Source organism: Cibotium barometz, chromosome 12, assembly GCF_041138505.1.
Source record: "Cibotium barometz isolate CiBa-2024 chromosome 12, ASM4113850v1, whole genome shotgun sequence".
NCBI classification, from domain to species: Eukaryota; Viridiplantae; Streptophyta; class Polypodiopsida; order Cyatheales; family Cibotiaceae; genus Cibotium; species Cibotium barometz.
Genome location: NC_141057.1, coordinates 2,433,825 through 2,451,291, shown reverse-complemented (window position 1 = coordinate 2,451,291; position 17,467 = coordinate 2,433,825). Strand labels below are relative to the sequence as shown.

Sequence of the window (17,467 nt, the reverse complement as noted above, 5' to 3'; positions counted from 1 at the left end):
AAAGCACACACAAAGAAAAAAGCTAACTTGCTCTACCCCATAAGTTGTCATCAAGTAAAAATTGTTAATTTAATGACCTGAGGACGTTCATCAAATAGTGAACAAAAAAAGGCACGCCATGTTTCCATACATGGAGAAACGTGCACATCTACATTTTCACTTCAGGTCCATCCACATAGCAATTCAAATCAACTACATGACTATTAATAGTTTGTAATAGTTTGAACCAACTCATGCTGTAACCTATACAAAATATCAATGTGACAAATCAAATCGTGTTCAAAATATCACTAATTGTTAGTGATAACTGACTATTTCTTGTTGTGCACTCATTTTTTGTTGAGAGTTCTCTTTTCAATAAATTTGCTCACACCACCACCAATGACCAATTAGTCTATGTCGTGTGAACTCGCTCTTAACTGGGGGGGGGGGAATCTCAAATCCATGTTAGCCTTACCCTTCATATACAAATGCTAACTAACTTAGTGCCAACTGAATTATCCTTTCCCTTCATATATAAATGCTAACAAACTTAGTAAGTTCTTTAACTAACTCGAGAAGATTCACAAGCATGCGATACCAAAAAAAAGGACGGACTAATGTTAATTATAACACACAACTCATGACCTATGATAAAAGCAAGTGTGAGGTCCTTTTCCCACTTTTATGATTCTTCGGAAGAGAACCACCCCTCACTCACAATCATGTATGTCTTTTGTATCAAACACTCGAAAAAACATACACATGCATGGGCACTCACACACATATATACACATACATGGAAAAAACAAACACATGCCTGGGTGCGCACACATACATACATACACACACATATATTTATGTATGTATGAGCGTGTGTGTATATATAAACATATAGGGGGGTTAAATACATTAAAAATGAGTATATATGCCTTATTGAATAATGGCTTCAGAGTCCGTGTGTGCATGCATGTATGTATGAGCGTGTGTCTATATATAGATATAGGGGGGGTAAATATATAAAAATATTTCCGATATTACCAAAGGCATCCTGGACAAGATAGTCAAAGCCGATATAATGGTTTAAGAGTCCGCAAGGCAGCAAGGGAATAAACCTGTAAGGTTCATCATTTCTAAACACAATCCAACAGCAGAATTTAGCATCTAACCATCTAATTTTCGACAATCTTCATAAATGTATGTATAGACTTTTCTGAGACATCGACACTTCTCAAATTCACTAAAACCAGAAGGTTTGGAGCAAATATAGTCTTCACGATTCATTCCGGCGGCCAGCTCGACTATGGATTTGGCTCAGGCGTATCATCCACGGAGGCGGTTTGACACCTTGGGCTGCAAATATAGTCTTCACGATTCATTCCGGCGGCCAGCTCGCGTTGTTGTTGCTCCAGCTGGAGGTTGAAAAAGACTAGAAATCACGCCTTGACGTAACCACGATGAATACCGTGCGTGCGCGGTAGTGCGTGCGTGCGTGCGTGTGTAAGACAGAGAGAGAGAGAGAGGACCCGAACATAGTGTTGGCCGTTCGATCTGTGGAAATCAACCAGCATTTCACCTGAAAGTACGAAAGATCATTAACGTTGATATATATGTGTGTGAGAGATGAGAGAGAGAGTGACGAGAGAAGGATTATGGCTGATAGTCTGTGTGTGCGTGTGTGTGTGTGTGTGTGTGAGAGAGAGAGAGAGAGAGAGAGAGAGAGAGAAGAGGGAGGGGCGGAGGATAGATAATTACCCGTGTGTGTGTGTGTGTGAGAGAGAGAGAGAGAGAGAGAGAGAGAGAGAGAGAGACCGTTAGGGAGCTTCCGGGAGAGTGCAGAGACAACGAGGAGAAGCAGCAAGAAAACACCCAGTCGGAGACGACGGACCATTTTGAGAAGCGCTGCTTCCGCCCTAGGGAGTGGCAATGGTCCATCCGTAGTTAACAAGGTCCCGTGGACTGAGGACTCTCTCTCCGTGATGGCACCCACGCACGTGCCCCTACAGTAAAGGCTGCCTTGCGGCATTTCTATATTCCGGAATCTGGATATTGCAGCTGGGCTTGAGCCTTGATTCGCGAGCCCAAAGAAACTTTGACTTTTGTTCCTCTTATCTGCTTATTTGGCTAACCGTCTAGGTCCTTCAATTCTACACAATTTTACACTCTCTAATTTGACCTTCCTTTTCGGGTCGTATTAGTTATCTAGCCAATTCTTCACCTATGGTTTCACTTTCCACTATGGGAGTCGGTAGATCCGAACCCTCCACCCCCTTCTACTATGGGAGTCAGAAGATCCGGACCCCCCGTTTGGGCAGGAAACGGCACTAGCGCTTGGATAAACCCCAAGAGGCCCAAGGTCATTCAACCTTTGTTGATCATGCCTTTAGCCAGATATATTGGGTTTTATGGTTAGTCAAAGAGAAGATGGTCACATCACGATTCAATTTAGACCATCCATTTATTAGCATTCTTTCTATTGTATTTTAAAGGGTTAAGATTGTTCCACAAAAGTTGAATGCCATGAATTTAAAAGGTTAAGATTCTTTCTATTGTATTTTAAAAGGTTAAGGTTGTTCCACAAAAGTTGAATGCCATGAATTTAATAGACTTAAAATTGCATATTTTGTCTTCATTTGAAATGAGGGCTATTGAAAATGTGTGCAAGTAACTTTGTGTAAGTAAAATTAATGTTTCAATGTAGCTTGGACTTGCATAGGCACCTATACCTAGGGAGGGGAAGCTCATCACACCCTTGCTTCAGAAAGGGTGAGAAAAAGGTTTAAGGCCCACCCATTTTTGTAAGTTTGCTTTTAGAAAGGGCTGAAAAATGGGGTGAGATAGGCGCCTATACGTAGGGAAGAATCCTTCCACTTTAAATTAGAAAAGGTGAGAAAAAGTTCAAAGGCCCATGATCCAATCACTCTTTTGAGAAATTTTTGGAAAGGGCCATTAAGGTGTAAAAGAATTGCTCAAGCTCGGGTAACTTGCTTGGTGCCTCTAATTGTATGGTGGGAGTGGGGGGATATCCTCCTCTTTGTGGCTACTCAACTAGCATTTCATGTTCATAGATATAAGTTATTTTCTCCTTGCCTTTGGATGAGACCTATGCGTCCTTGGGTTTTGGGTTTTCATTGCTCTTGCGGTGTTGGTTCTAGGGTTGATAGTGGTGGGCAATAAGTATAAGAGGGTTGGGGCTTGGATGAGGCCAACTTAGGTAGCCAAATGTTGTTGTTGTCTTCATAATATCCTTGTGCCTTGAAAAGTGCCTCTAGAACACCCACCATCTCTAATTTGGTGTGATTTTAGCGCAAGATTACTTTCTCTTGTTGATAAAAGAAGACTGGGTATTGTCTTTCCAAATAGCTTTCGGGTTTTTTTTCTCTTCTTCTTGGACTTAACAGTGGTAGAGGCGCATGGTGGAAGCATGTTAATGTGCTACACTTTTTTGTGTCCAGGACAAGTGCTAGTTAGCATGACTTTTTATAATGATTTTTGGATCCAAAGATGATCCACAATGTAAAATTTCCTATCATGCTATCCATCATTGGAAAGCTCTTGAAGAAGAGAATCTTTATGTATAATCTCCAAAAAAAATCCAATTTTATTTGCAAAATTTTTACCACATGCCCATTTTTTATGTTAGCACTACTAAAAAGCATTGCTAAAAACCTAGAAAAGTGTAGCATGTGCTTCCACCCCACAATTTTCGAGGACCTCTTTAGGATCTAAACGATACCATTTCCCTCATAGCACCCTTGTTCTTGTAGCATTCACTTAGGTATCGACCAGTCGTGACCCTCACGTCTTGGCCTAGCTTGTATAATTTATGGACTATCCAATTAATAAGGGGTTACCTTCTTGATAAGGCGTCTAGCTCGGCCTTGGTTGATAGTTGTTCCCAAGGTAAGCCATTTGCTAAATAACACGTAATCTCCTCTGTCCACCATCGGGAATAGGCTTACGTGCCATACCACTCCCAAATGCTATGAGACACCCGTATTACAAATGCCATAGAAGATGTCAATGTAGAGGCGGCTTGATATATGGCTAGGATTGAGATGTTAGGGAGGTGTGTTGAATCAAGTTTGAATCTTGAAACACTGATGGGATAGAGTGGCCAATGTGAATCCTCCTTTTCCAAAAAAGGTGGTGCAAGAAGGGAAGGAGAAGGAAGAAGAGGAGGAGGAGAAGAAGAAGAAGATGAAGGGAAAGAGAGAAGAAAGAAAGCGATGAAGGAGAGGGAAGGAGAGGCGATGAAGTGATGAAAGAAAGGAGGAGAAAGAAAAATGAGCTAGAACAAAAGAAAAAAGAAAAAAGAAGAAAGGAGGAGAAAGAAAAACGAGTGAGAGGGAAGGAGAGGCGATGAAGTGAGAGAAAGGAGGAGAAGAAAGAGATGGGGAGAGCAAGAAAAGGAAAGAAAGAAAGAAGGAGAAAGAAAAATGAGCTAGAACAAAAGAAAAAAGAAAAAAGAAGAAAGGAGGAGAAAGGAAAACGAGTGAGAGAAAAGAAGAAGAAGAAAGAGACGAAATGAAAGAAAATGATAGAACAAAGAGAAAGAAAACAAAAGAAGAAATAGACGAGATGAAAGAAAATTATAGAAGAAAAAGATAAAAAAGGACAATGAGATATTTACCCATGTTTAGCCTCTTTTTTTTAAATTTTACCAAATGTAGGGAAATCATTAATTTCATGTCCAATTCAAATTCAATCAGGATGTTCAACATTGAAAGAAAGCTCTCACTTCTAGAAGTGTGGGGCTACACCAAGTAAGCAATACGCAACAAAAAAGTCGAGTAAGTGCAAGTGTGGGGATATAAGGACACGGACACCATTAGGAAGGGAGGTATGTTTAATGACTCTAATTAACATGATCTCACATGCTTGTCATTGTACATTAAGGCGCCAACTATAAAGCGGCTACTATAAGGCACTTCACCATCTCACCTTCTTGTTTTTCTATAACAAATCCTATCTTTTGTAAGATGGCACTGGAATATATGAAGCACAGCCTTACTTTGTGCTTAACACCAAATGGAAAGTCTATGACTTTGAGTATATACTTTTTTAAGGCTAGACATGGTGGCCATGTAAACAAAATGTGTAAGTTTCCCCCCCTTCCTAAATAGGGGAAACCATAAGATAGTCTACTAAGTCTAACTCGAGAAAAATTTCCTACTCGTCGACACCTCGACCATGTAAAGATACAAGGATACGATTTGTAGGTAAGACCTAGTTCTATCCTGCATGGGAGCATGGGCTTCTAAATGACTTTTAAAATCAGATCACTCATAGAGTGATTGACCCTCAATCAGGCAACCTCTATTCTTGATTCCTAGAAATAATGTTTTCTTTCCCATCTATGCAAGGCACAACTACTAGCCTAGTCCTCTAGAGTAGAGTTGCCCAGGGACCTACTTACCTAGCGTAGAACTTTCAATAAATATGTTGGAAAGCTACCTGACTAATCGGGCCCACCCATCCATAGGATGGTGCCGTCAGGGCATTCCATCCTCCCACTCACACATCAATTGTTTTTTCTAATTAGTCCTACCACGCTGTGCAACATACATAGACAAGTTCCTTAATTAATGACTTTACACATTGTTCGTTTAAACAGCCTTTAACAATGATACAAGACCACTAGCAAACAAGGGATTTAAAAAAAGAGATACAATGTTCAAAATTATCCATAGCTAGATCCATGCTCTCTTATTCCTTTACTTTATTCTGTCGATGATCTAGAATTCGGCCTTCCAGTCTCTATAGATTGGGCAATCCCTACGGGACCATACACCTCGTCATCGGCACAACTAGCGAGAAATCAAGTCAGCCTATCGCCCCCTCAAGCTCCATCACTTGATCCTCCCACTCCTCAGAGGGATGTCTACACACGAGGGAGGGCTTATTCATCGCACTAACCTAGGCCCGCAGAACTAGGCAACATCATATTACTCACCTAAACCGATGAACCTCATCTTCCCAATGGTAGGAGGGATACCTTGGGCCGACTCCGGGCCTTGCAAGCACCACCGCTCGACTACACAAACACGAAAATGGGGTTAGCATCGAGGCAGGGAGAAGATATACCTGTACTTTTTAACTTAATCAAGATAATATTTGCTAAAGTAAACCATAGAATACGATAAACCACATCACCTTCTCGAGAAAAAAATAATATCACAAGGATTTTGGTATTTTTCAAAGCAAGTATAGTGGTATCGTCTTTCTTAATGCTGATATTAAAAATTCAATCAAAAACCTCTTTTTTAAACGATGACCAAGCTAACTTGGCCATTAATTCCTTGTGGGACTCCCAAGGGAAGAAATGGGGTAGCATCCGGACCATTCCCTCTAGGGTTGCTGTTATGTACACTTTTTGAGGCAGTATTTTGGAGTCTTTGTGGAGGACCATTCTCTTCACCTTCTCATAGCCCACGTCGCCGGTGAATGCAACGCTTCAGCCAGATCATAAATTAGAGTTCGTTTGCTCTCTTTATGAGCATAAAACTCTTAGGTGGGAACCACCTCTAAGAGCCAAAGAGCCCTTACTAAAGTCACTGCAAATGGGGGGGAAGGTGTTCTTAAACTGGAATTCGGGACAAACGGCTGCACCTAGAGGAAGGGAGGGGGAGTTCTCCCTTAAGTCTATTCACACCGGCGGGGGGGAGCAGCTAAGGACACCCTCTACTCAACACAAGGGTGAGATGATGAAAAAATTTATACAGAGCTTACTTGGAGATGGGCTAAAAAGGCTTGCTAGGAGAGGGGCTGCAGAGGGCTGTCAGGTACAGTCCTACACAGTCTCTACACATAGTGTGGGTTATGGTGGGTAGCACAGGGTGTCGGGGTGTCGACCATGGGGGTGTTAGGGGGTTTATATAGGGGCAGGTACGGGGTATGGGTGCAGGGAAAGGGAGAGAAAAGTGGGCTACAAAGGATAGTGTGCGATGAAAGTACACCAGTCTTTATGGCTCCATGAGTCTCGGGAAAGGGATGGTGCCTGTACATGGGCAAAAGATGAGGTACGAATGTACCTTTCCGAGTCAGTGGCCACATAGGTGTCCACGTGTCGACCAGTCTGGACTGTACACTGGTGCAGTTGGCCTTTGGTCCTTACACGGTTGTTGTATGGGCGCCTCGATATGTGAACGCCATCTTTTTGGGGCGGGATCTTTTGCATCTTTTTGGTGCTATAACTATGCCATACCTCTAGTACTCCAAAATGACTGTCACATAGCTTGTCATCCAGTGGCAGCATATCAACCATAATCTCAACAACCATGCTAGTGGCATAAGTGTGGAAGCTATTACCTAGGCAAGTCATCAATGTTCGCCATAGCACTAGTTGAGCTTGATGTCTCAGCACTCCCCCTCAAGCTCAACTCCACACACTACACTCCAAGTAAGCTCCTAAACCTGTGGAGCTTCTATGTGCCTAATGCCTTCGTGAAGATGTTAGCCACCTAATCCTCTATGCAGACATATACCATATCTACATCACCTGTCTACTACTAGAACCTTCTCACTCACAAAGTGATATATCTCCTTAGGAACTATCGAAAAGGCCCCTGAGTGGACAGGTGGTGAGCCTTCTGGTTGCCAATAATGCCATAGATACACTGATGAAGGAATGATTGGAAATAAGGATTCAACTGGAGATTTTGAGGATTATGATCAGTGACACTATGGTTTCATTAAATGATTGTTTTAAAGATAGTTGAATCTGTGAAAAAGGCAATTTCATATTGGGTGTGTAAGTGGTGTGACTGGCGTTAAATTTGCATGAATATCCAGCTAGGGGGCCTGGGAACTCTTTTCCCTGGTACCCGGGGCAAAACCTAACCAAATTCCTAATTGGATCCCATCACTACAGTGGTTGGGCGGTTGGCTAACCCATGGGACTGGTGGATGGGGTTAGGCTGGACTGATGGATCCGTAAAATAAGACTCAATTCTATTATAGTACGATAGATGAAGTAAATCCCGGATAGTAATTGTTTTATGGAAAAAGAATCAATGGCTGTGCCTCTCGATGGGGAAAAAAGCATTGGTTTCTATAATCCAAGTGACTCACAGGTTCGCTCGGATCAATTTGGTCAGTAATGACCCTGACTATGTTAGAGTACAAATACCCCGGTGGACTCGCCCGTGCTTTCCAGTAGGGGAAAGTTTTTTCGGGTTTGGTTTTTTAAGAACCAAGGGATTAGTCTCTTGATCGAATATCCGTGGGTGAGGCCCCGAGTGAAGGATCCTGGCCCGCGCAAGAAGTGCTACTTCCGCTGCTGCTAGCACCCCTGAATTCGTTGTACAGAGGGGGCAAGGATCTTTCATGGATAGTAGCTTAGAGATATCAGTGAGTTTGAGGCCAGCTGACTCCTTTGATTCTTTTGAGTTTAAGAGCATCATCATGGCAGACCTTTTGAAAAATTATTCATCCCTAGACCGCGGCTTCTTCAAACTTTGGAGCTTGTTGTAAATATTTGCTATATGAGCGCTATTTGAACATTGTTCTGGTGCCTTGGAGCTGTGTCTTGCAAATATTTGAATGACGGATGAAGGATTAGCTGATTGAAGATGTCTTTCTTAGTGGCCATGTCCATTCCATTTGTTCATTTCTGGTGAAAATACCACACAATCACTTTGGAATTTTTTTCTCTTCTTTTGCCATCAAACGGTCTATACATGGTTACAGTTTCTTGCTTCCTCTCCTTTTTTTTTTGTTTCTGGCTCTTTATTTTCTTTTGCATTATGCTTCATATTCCCTAATGAACTTACGTTCCTGGGATGGGAGTGCATTAACCTGTAACATATAAACTTATGTTAAATCCCCACTTTTTCATTTCATAGAAAGAGAGAGAGATAGAGACATCAGTGTTCAGACCTGCAAAGTTTCAACCTCTTCCAACTCTTGTAGTTCCACCATGTTTCTCTTTTGTGTATTTAGCCAGACAAATAAAGAGAGTATTTAGCCGTTTGTGTGTGTGTGTGTGGGAGGGGAGAGAGAGAGAGAGAGAGAGAGAGAGAGAGAGAGTATCCAGCCATCTGTGTGTGTGTGTGTGGGAGGGGGAGAGAGAGAGAGAGAGGGAGAGGGAGAGGGAGAGAAAGAGAGAGAGAAATGCAAGCTTTGTTTGTGTGTGGGCACATGAGCGTGAGAGAGAGAGAAACAGAAAGAAACTCGAGCCCGAGATGTGGGAGAAGGGACTCATGAATCGTAAAACGTAAAAGTTTAAATAAACTCCAGCCCGCGACATGGGAGAAGGGAACCAAGAAGGTTTGAATTGTAAAACCTAAAAGTTAGAATTGTGTGGATTTCTTGAAATCTAGCTTTACACCTTTCAAAGAGCTAGTTCACTACCCAAATAGCATTGTCCGAGACATAGATTTTTTGTACATATATTCATACTTCCACCCAGAGGTCTTTGCTGCCGAATGCATCATCATCATGTTGTCCTTGGTAGTGTTGGTGGTGTCCTCATCTTCATCCTTGACCTCAAGTGAAGGCTCTATGGATTGGTAGAAGTCCAGGGTCTCTTGGGATTCCTCTTTAGAGATGTCTTGCACGTATGCCACAAAGACTTTGTTGTTGAGAATAAGTGGCATTTGGTGGTGCACATCAACTATAGCTACTTCCAGATGTGATGGTACAATACAAGGATTCCAAGGGGGTATAAGCAATTCTTTCCTCAAAGGCGGCAATAGACATCATCAATGACATGCAACTGTGTGTGTGCATCCATTGGAGCACCGAACTGATGATGTCAATGGAGGAGGGGTATGGGTATAATTCTTGAGGGAAAAAGAGCTCTATAAAATTCCCCTTGTACACTAAATTAGAGAAGTTGTGAATGAGGCACTAGGATTGGAGGTTGAGGCAAAGAACATGGTGAGGGAAGAAGAAGATGGTGGAGGGCTTGGTGAGGGAGATGGAGTTTTGGAAGAAGAGACTAACAAGGGTGGTGTAATGGGACATAGAGAGGATGGTGGAGAAAGTGGTGGTGGGGATCTTCTAATTGAGAAAAATGTTATGCTAGCGGAGGTTGAGTTTGAGTGTGCACTATTTACAGCTCGAGGTGGCCTGAGAGGGTTTGGCAAGGGATGGCAAGGTTTTGGAGATTGGTGGCCACATCCATCAATAAATCCACCTTCTTCTCAATGGCTATTATGGTCTAATTGGGTTTGGGTCCAACATTGAGCTTGGATAAAAGTTTCTCTAGTGCAATGGGGGCATCCTTAGCATCTAATGCCCTCCAAAAGGTGTAGACATCTAGTTGTGGACTTCATCCACAAGCTGTTGGTAGCTGCGGACCATGGTTTCAGAGCTTTGAAGTGCGATGGTGTCATAAGTGAGCTCTTCTTGGTTTTTGACTCTTACAACTTGAACCCCTTCAACCTCAATGTGAAGGACTTTCAGTTTACACTATAGGCGGGGTGATATTGGAGTCAACTTTTGAGGGATTGGACCTGTAACCTGTCATTGAGGGCAATGGTTGTAGCCTTCTGGGTCTCCAATTGGGCAAGGTTTATGTGGGCTAGGAGGAGGGCTTGTAGTGCCGCATCTATTTTCTCCTTTTGTTTCTCCTTCTACCCAGCCACATAAGCTATCATGTTTCTTGCCATGTTTTGGAGAGAAGGAAGGAAAATGATATAGGGAACTCTGGTAGGCGGCCTTGCTAGATGGCCTTGCTGTGAATGAAAAAGTGCTAGATGGCCTTGCTGTGAATGAAAAAGTGCTTATGACAATCTTTCAAGTCGAGGCAAAGTTGCCTTGCTAGATCCAAGGGTAAGCTTCTGTGATGTTATGGGCGTGTATCTTACTCTCATTCGCCATGGATCTCTCTACTCACTTGAGCAACAAATCTATTGGCTTGAGGAGATCCTCTCTCTATCTCTCTCTCCCTCCCTCTCTCTCTCTCTCTCTCTCTCTCTCTCTCACACACACACATCCATGAGATTCACCACCGAAATGACATGTCCTCATCATAACCACATCTTCTATCAAGAGATATAGAGTCATGTTTCAGTTTTCATTTTTCACATTCTTTTTGAGTTTTTCCATGGCATTGTATACCCATGGTATCATTGTACTACTCATGGCCTCATAGGCCCTTCAGCAGGTCTTTTGTAGACGTTAATAGATCTCTCTCTCTTTCTCTCCCTCCCTCCCCTTGTACTTACAACTTTGGGAGTTCACCATCATGGGTAACTACATCAAATGCTGATACAAAAGCTTTTCTTCAGCCTTTAAAAAGGAACCGAACCTCAAACAAACTTCTAAAACACGCTTCGTAATTCTCCTAGGAGGTAAACAAGGGTTTGGCTTTCAAAGTTGATCGATATTTTGGAACTTTCAAGGATGCTGTGGGATATGTCACTAAACAGGGATGTCCTAGCAGCACGGGCTAAACTGGCACTTGTAAATATGGCTACCGATCTAGTGGGGATATGTTGAGATATCGAGCTCATCTACTGAGGCAGTGGACACTGATGATGACCCGCCTGGGGGATAGGCCCCACACTTACACCACTGGCATGGTTGGTGAGATCATGGGTGATATGCGGCTAGTGGGATAATATTATAAATCCCATCATTTGATGAGGAAAACGCCCTAAAGATGCTTCCAATTATTGAGCTTCAAAGGATAGACAAGAGGATCTTGGTCAGTTGGCCAAACTATAGAGAAAAGCCTTGTAACTATGTTTTGGGTGCTCGGGTCACTTAATCCCGAGGGACCTAGTGGGAAAAGGCTTGGAACTATAAAAGCCAATTTCTCTTATTTGTAACTCATTCTCCCATTTTTGCAATAGAAGTGGAGTGTTCTCTCTCTCTCCCTCTCTCTTGCAACTCTAATCTAGCATGTGTTGTGTGCTTAGGGTTAGGGTTTATGAGTGATTAGTGCTAATCACTCGTTCTCTCATGCTTCTTCTCTCCATCTTGCTTGAGTGATTAGGCTACCAATGTGATTTGTCTTCCACGGAGATCCCACATGATCTTCACAAGAGAGGTTGCACTACCTATTGGATTAGAACAACCGCCTCGGTGTGACAACGAGTGTAGGAGGTTGACAATGAGATGAGCGGCTACGATGGAGCTCTTGAGCCTAGCTTGAGCTCAGCGGATACACAACTTCCCACAACACATTAGAGTGATCTTAACATCTTTGGTGTCGCTGCTATCCGCTACTTGTGTAATCTCTACTGGGGAGCGCCAATCCGCTACTTGTTAAATCTTTCTTTGATTCGAATCCGACAAAGTCTCCATAGCCCAGTGTCAAGTAAGTTCTTTGGCATGCGATTTTTTGGTTTTTTGATGTTTTGTATGGTTTTTTATTTTATTTTTGTGTTGTGATTTATGCATATCTTTGTGTTTAGAGTAGGATTACTACATGTTTGAGTGGAAAAACTAGGTGATTAGAGAGCTCAGTCAAGAGGGTTTTGCTTAAACCTAAATGTTTTTTAATTTTTAGCTTAAGCTTATTTCTTTTACTTAATTACTATGCATAGGTAGGTTAGCAATCTTATATATAACCCTAATCCATCAAAAAACCAAAACAAAACCATAAATTATCTCTTATTTTTTTTTACTAATTATCACTAATCTACTAGTGAACTTACTGTGATTAGTGAACTTATTAAAGAGAACAAAAAATTAAAAACTTAAGCCTTATTGCTTGTAATCAAACTAATTGGAGTGGCGTTAGTGTTCTAAACACTTGCCTTGACCCAAATCCATATTTAGTCCACTCCCATTAGGCCTTAATTAGTAAGAATTAGCACTAATTAGGTCTCATTTGCCTAATTTTATATCTTTTGAGTGGGTTAATTAGAGAGATTAATTAGGGTTGATCACATCATTGGGTTAGCATAAACATTGCTAATCCACCTATCAAATCCCCGTCCCTAAACTCCTCACCACCATTAGGGAGTAATTAGAGAGCAAAGAAAAGGGTTAAAAGGTGATTAATAGTGGGATTAAGAAGAATTACTTTTTAGTTAAGTTAGAGTGCCTCTAAATTAGTCAAAATCCACTAATTTAGATGTAACCTCTAACTTTAGCCTTTTCCCACCTACCTTGCATTAATGAGGGGATCTTAGTTGTCCCCCACTCCTTACCTTTCATAAGGCCACGGACTTACCTTCATAAGGCCACGGACGTGCCTTCCTAAAGCATACAAGCATATGCTTCTAAGTGTACGGACGAACCATCCCAAAATAAAAAATAAAAAAATTGCCACGATCGTACCTTCATAAGGCCATGAATGTACCTTCATAAAGCCGTGAGACGGACCTACCTTCCCAAACAAACTTTCTTTTTGAAAAAATAAATAAATAAAATAAAACTTTTTGACACGGTAGTACCTTCGTAAGGCCACAAACGTACCTTCATAAAGCCATAATCATACCTTCCTAATAAGCGTACATACGTACCTTCATAAAGCCATAATCATACCTTCCTAATAAGCGTACATACGTACCTTCTCTCCCTTTAAAAAAAATTTCCTGAAAAAAAGATTTTAAAATTTTCAAAATTTCCAGATCTTTAGTGGTGCTTATGGTATACCTCCCCGACTCACTAGGGTTGTTTTTACACGCATAAAAAGCCTCAAAAGACCATTTTTGTTACCTTAAGGGTGCGTTCATGCGCGAGGCAAACAAGAGCTAAAACTCCTATTTCGGGTCCGCACACGCACTGTTTAAGCTTTTCTAAGCTTCCCGCATAGCGTGGACACCTTTCAATCATGGTTGCATGCTCCCAATGCCTCCATTCCATTCTGCCGCACCCCGGCCACAATTGCACATTCACATGTGGTCGCCAAGCCAAACACGTTTAGCCGTGAGGGCGAAACGATTTATGAAGAGCCCTCATTTAGTGGGACCACTCCATACATGCACCTCGACATCATGGATAGATCCCCCGAGCACACTCACGTACCTTTTTCTCTATCCACAATTCTATCCCCACCCCCCACCCTTGCACCACCTCCCCTTGCTCCACAACTTGACATTCTGAGCTTAGCACAAGCTCTAAGAAGGGAAGTTTCACAACACTTTCCCTCACATACATCACATACATAACCCATGTGGGTGAAAATTTTTTAAACTTTTGCCGAAATTCCACGATGTTGAAGACCTCGTATTCCACATAGAGGTCTTTAACCAAATCTGTCAGGCATTTGAAATTTTCGACGATGTAACCAAAATCCACCTCAGCCTTGAAGTCAAGGCGGTGTAATGGTTCCAATCCTTAGACCCTCAGCACAAAAGCACTTTCAAAGTAGTAAGAGAGGCCTTCATTCTTGGCTTTGCACCCTACAGGTCCAAATGGAGCCCCATCATCCAACTATTCCAATTGGAATAAAAACCAGAGGAAACCTTACGCAACTACATCACACATACAGTACCTCAATTCGCATTGCAAAGAGAGGGAAAAATTGAGTGACAAGCACTTAATGGACCATTTCCTCTTGGTCTTGCACAATCTAAGGCTTCACGACCACATGTTGATCAAGGACCCCTCCACCTTTGATCAAGCGTGCAAATAGGTGATCTTTCTCGATGACAACATGCGAGAAAGCTATTCCAACAATTGGCCACCACCACGCCACAATGACAACGCAAAGCTCATTTGTAACATTACCTTCCTCGCCTCTTCGGCATCAAACCTTACTGGTGGCACCAGCCCCAACGAACTACTCACACATAGCGTCATCGCGACCTTCTCCACTGCCCATCTTTCCATTCCAACCATTGCCTCTCCAAGTAAACCCAATTGCTCATGTCAAGATTCAAACCAGGTCCATTGCTAAACCGTGGAGCCCATGCACTCCACCACCCTTGAGGCACCCATCATCTCCCTTTGTCAGTGCCTCATATGGACCCTAAACCAATTATGCACATTATAGGTGCACCCACAGGGAAACCACCTCTTCTGTGTTTCCTCTGCCAAGGACCCCATAGAGTGGTTGAATTCCCTTGAAAGAAATGTCTGCCAGTGACACCACAATGTCATGGCTATGGAATCGACCATTGCTCACCTCTTTTGTGTTTCCTCTGCTGCCAAGGACCCCATAGAGTGGTTGAATTTCCTTGAAAGAAATGTCTGCCAGTGACACCACAATGTCATGGCTATGGAATCGACCATTACTTCAAGGATTGCACTTTGCAATCACTTTCTCACTCCACAATCGAAGGCATGTCATCCCTCAATGTGTTGAGCGTTTGACATGGGAAAATATTGACTATCCCATTAAATGTCATCGCATGAATACATGCCAAGCTAAAGAAGGCCACATCCCAAAAGAAACAATTCTCTAAAAGCACATTGGACAACGTGACAATCAGGTTAGCATTTGCACTGGCTCAACAAAGGCCACATCCTCCTCCTCTGAGAGTGATGATCGTGCCAATATGCCACTCCCTTATGTAGCCCGCCAACAACTCACTAAATGGAAAAAATGGCTGGCCACATATCCCAATGCCATTCTCATCGAGAAACATCATCTTCAGGCTGCCCAAGCACTGGTAGAGCACTACCAGGCTCAACTAGAACTGCTGCCTATTTTTGTGACATTTGACCCAATACCTGAGTGTACGCCACCCCCATACCTACTCAATGTCTGGGTCAAGAACCTGAACTTCCACACTAGGTAATAGAGAAACCCCCCGCTTACGCTCAAGGTTGAGGAAGATCCATTTGCCAACATGACTTTGACAAATGAAGATCTTGCCCCACATGCACCTCCTAATCCTCCAATGCCTCTTCCACAAGCGGCCAAGCCCAAATCCCACGTTCATCGAACCACTCGATGCGAACAATGACATAGAGTCTGACAGGACTCATCTCACGAGGTGTCCACACTAAACTGTTGAGGTATTTTACCCTCCTATGGCACCCAAATCTCGACCTCCACCCCTGTCAAATAAGACCACATTGAACTTCTATATACCATCGCTGGTCCACCTTATGATCAAGTCCCCACACGTGCGAAAGCTCCTCACATCAACGCAACTTGGCCGGCCTCTCAGCCTTCCTTTCCTCCCAAAGCCAAATGCTCATTGGAACCTTGTCAAAAGGTAATCCAAATTTATGGAATGACCAAATCATTGAAAAAGGTAATCCAAATTCATTGGAAAAGAGTGGATTGATGCCACTCACTATACCAAAAGAGTGGAAAAGAGTGGAAACGGCCACCATGGAAATTAACAAGGCAAAAAGGCCACAGTCCTCGTATGTCCCCAAGGGGAAATCATACACACACCCTCACCCCCAACTTGCCTTTCCCCTCAAGTCCCATACTCATCACCGCCAGCAGTCTCCCATGTTACCACACCCCATGCCTCACCAAAGCCAGTCGAAAGGCCACTGTTGACCCCCTCCAACAATGACAATCAAGCCTCATTGTCGACAATCCCCCTCAAATCTACATCCTCAACCACCCACACACTGCAAGCACACCCCCGCCGACCCCTTACCTTTCATGATAATCAATGGTGGGCGCCCAAGAATCTTCTTACCACTACACAGAACTATGGAAACCCAAATGGCCATCTCCGCCACCCAAGTGCAAGAAGCCAACTAAGCCAACCAAAGACAACCCCAAGACAAAACTTTAACGTTGGTTAGTCCCCGACCACCTGTTTACGAGCACAAGGCTACTATGATGAAGGCAAAACTCGCCTTTGGCTACCCAAGAGCGCTGCCTATGCTCATCCACCACAACAACTCCCCAGGAAGCTACGATAAAGGGCCCCATGGCCACCATCAGTTAGGCAACCCCAAGCACAAGAATGCTAGGTTCCTACCAACATGCTCAAAGCTCAAGGCCTCCATGAAGGCAACACACATCAAAAGCCTATCCTCAATGCGTCGACAACCTACGACAAGCTCAAAGCCTTGTTGACCAAAAACCAAGAAGCCTCGACAACGAGGGACCTTTGTCACTCAACAACGATGGGTGCCTAAGCACCTTTTAGATGCCCAAGGCTTCCATGATGGGAACTCCATCATTTGTCTACCATAGCATAACTCTCAGCAGTTTGCCCAAACCACACCGACCAAGCCAGTACCTATCCAATCGACGATGATGGTTGCGACCAACGGGAAAGCAAGTCCCCTCTTCCTGAACTAAATCCTACAAACTTGCCCAAACCAAACCCATGGGCACTCAGAAGCTCAATTTGCCCAGCCCCACAACCACATGAGCCTCGTACCCAACACGCTACCCTACCCCTCGACTTCATCACCAAACTAAGGGGCAGTGCTACAAATGGCGAGTTTATCCAATCACTCAAAGATACACTCAAAGGTAAGCTCACAAATATATCCAAATGGGCCACTCAGCACAAAACCCTCTTAGGGGTGCTGACCAATAAACACACGTAAGTGCTCACCCACATGAGGACCCAAAAAAAGGAGTCTCTAGGTGATTAGGACCACATGCACACCTTTTGCCCTCACCCATGCACAACACCTGCAATTTTGACTGGTCTCT

At 43.1% G+C, this 17,467-nt stretch overlaps 1 long non-coding RNA gene across 1 annotated transcript; it reads right to left on the bottom strand.

The window, feature by feature from the left end:
* Positions 1 to 1,267: 1,267 nt before the first annotated feature.
* LOC147632946 (uncharacterized) lies at positions 1,268 to 1,922 on the bottom strand. The gene is made up of 3 exons (XR_015267031.1): positions 1,792 to 1,922; positions 1,506 to 1,555; positions 1,268 to 1,391 (listed from the first exon to the last, which is right to left on the bottom strand). It is a non-coding gene; the product is annotated as an uncharacterized LOC147632946 (long non-coding RNA).
* Positions 1,923 to 17,467: the final 15,545 nt, after the last annotated feature.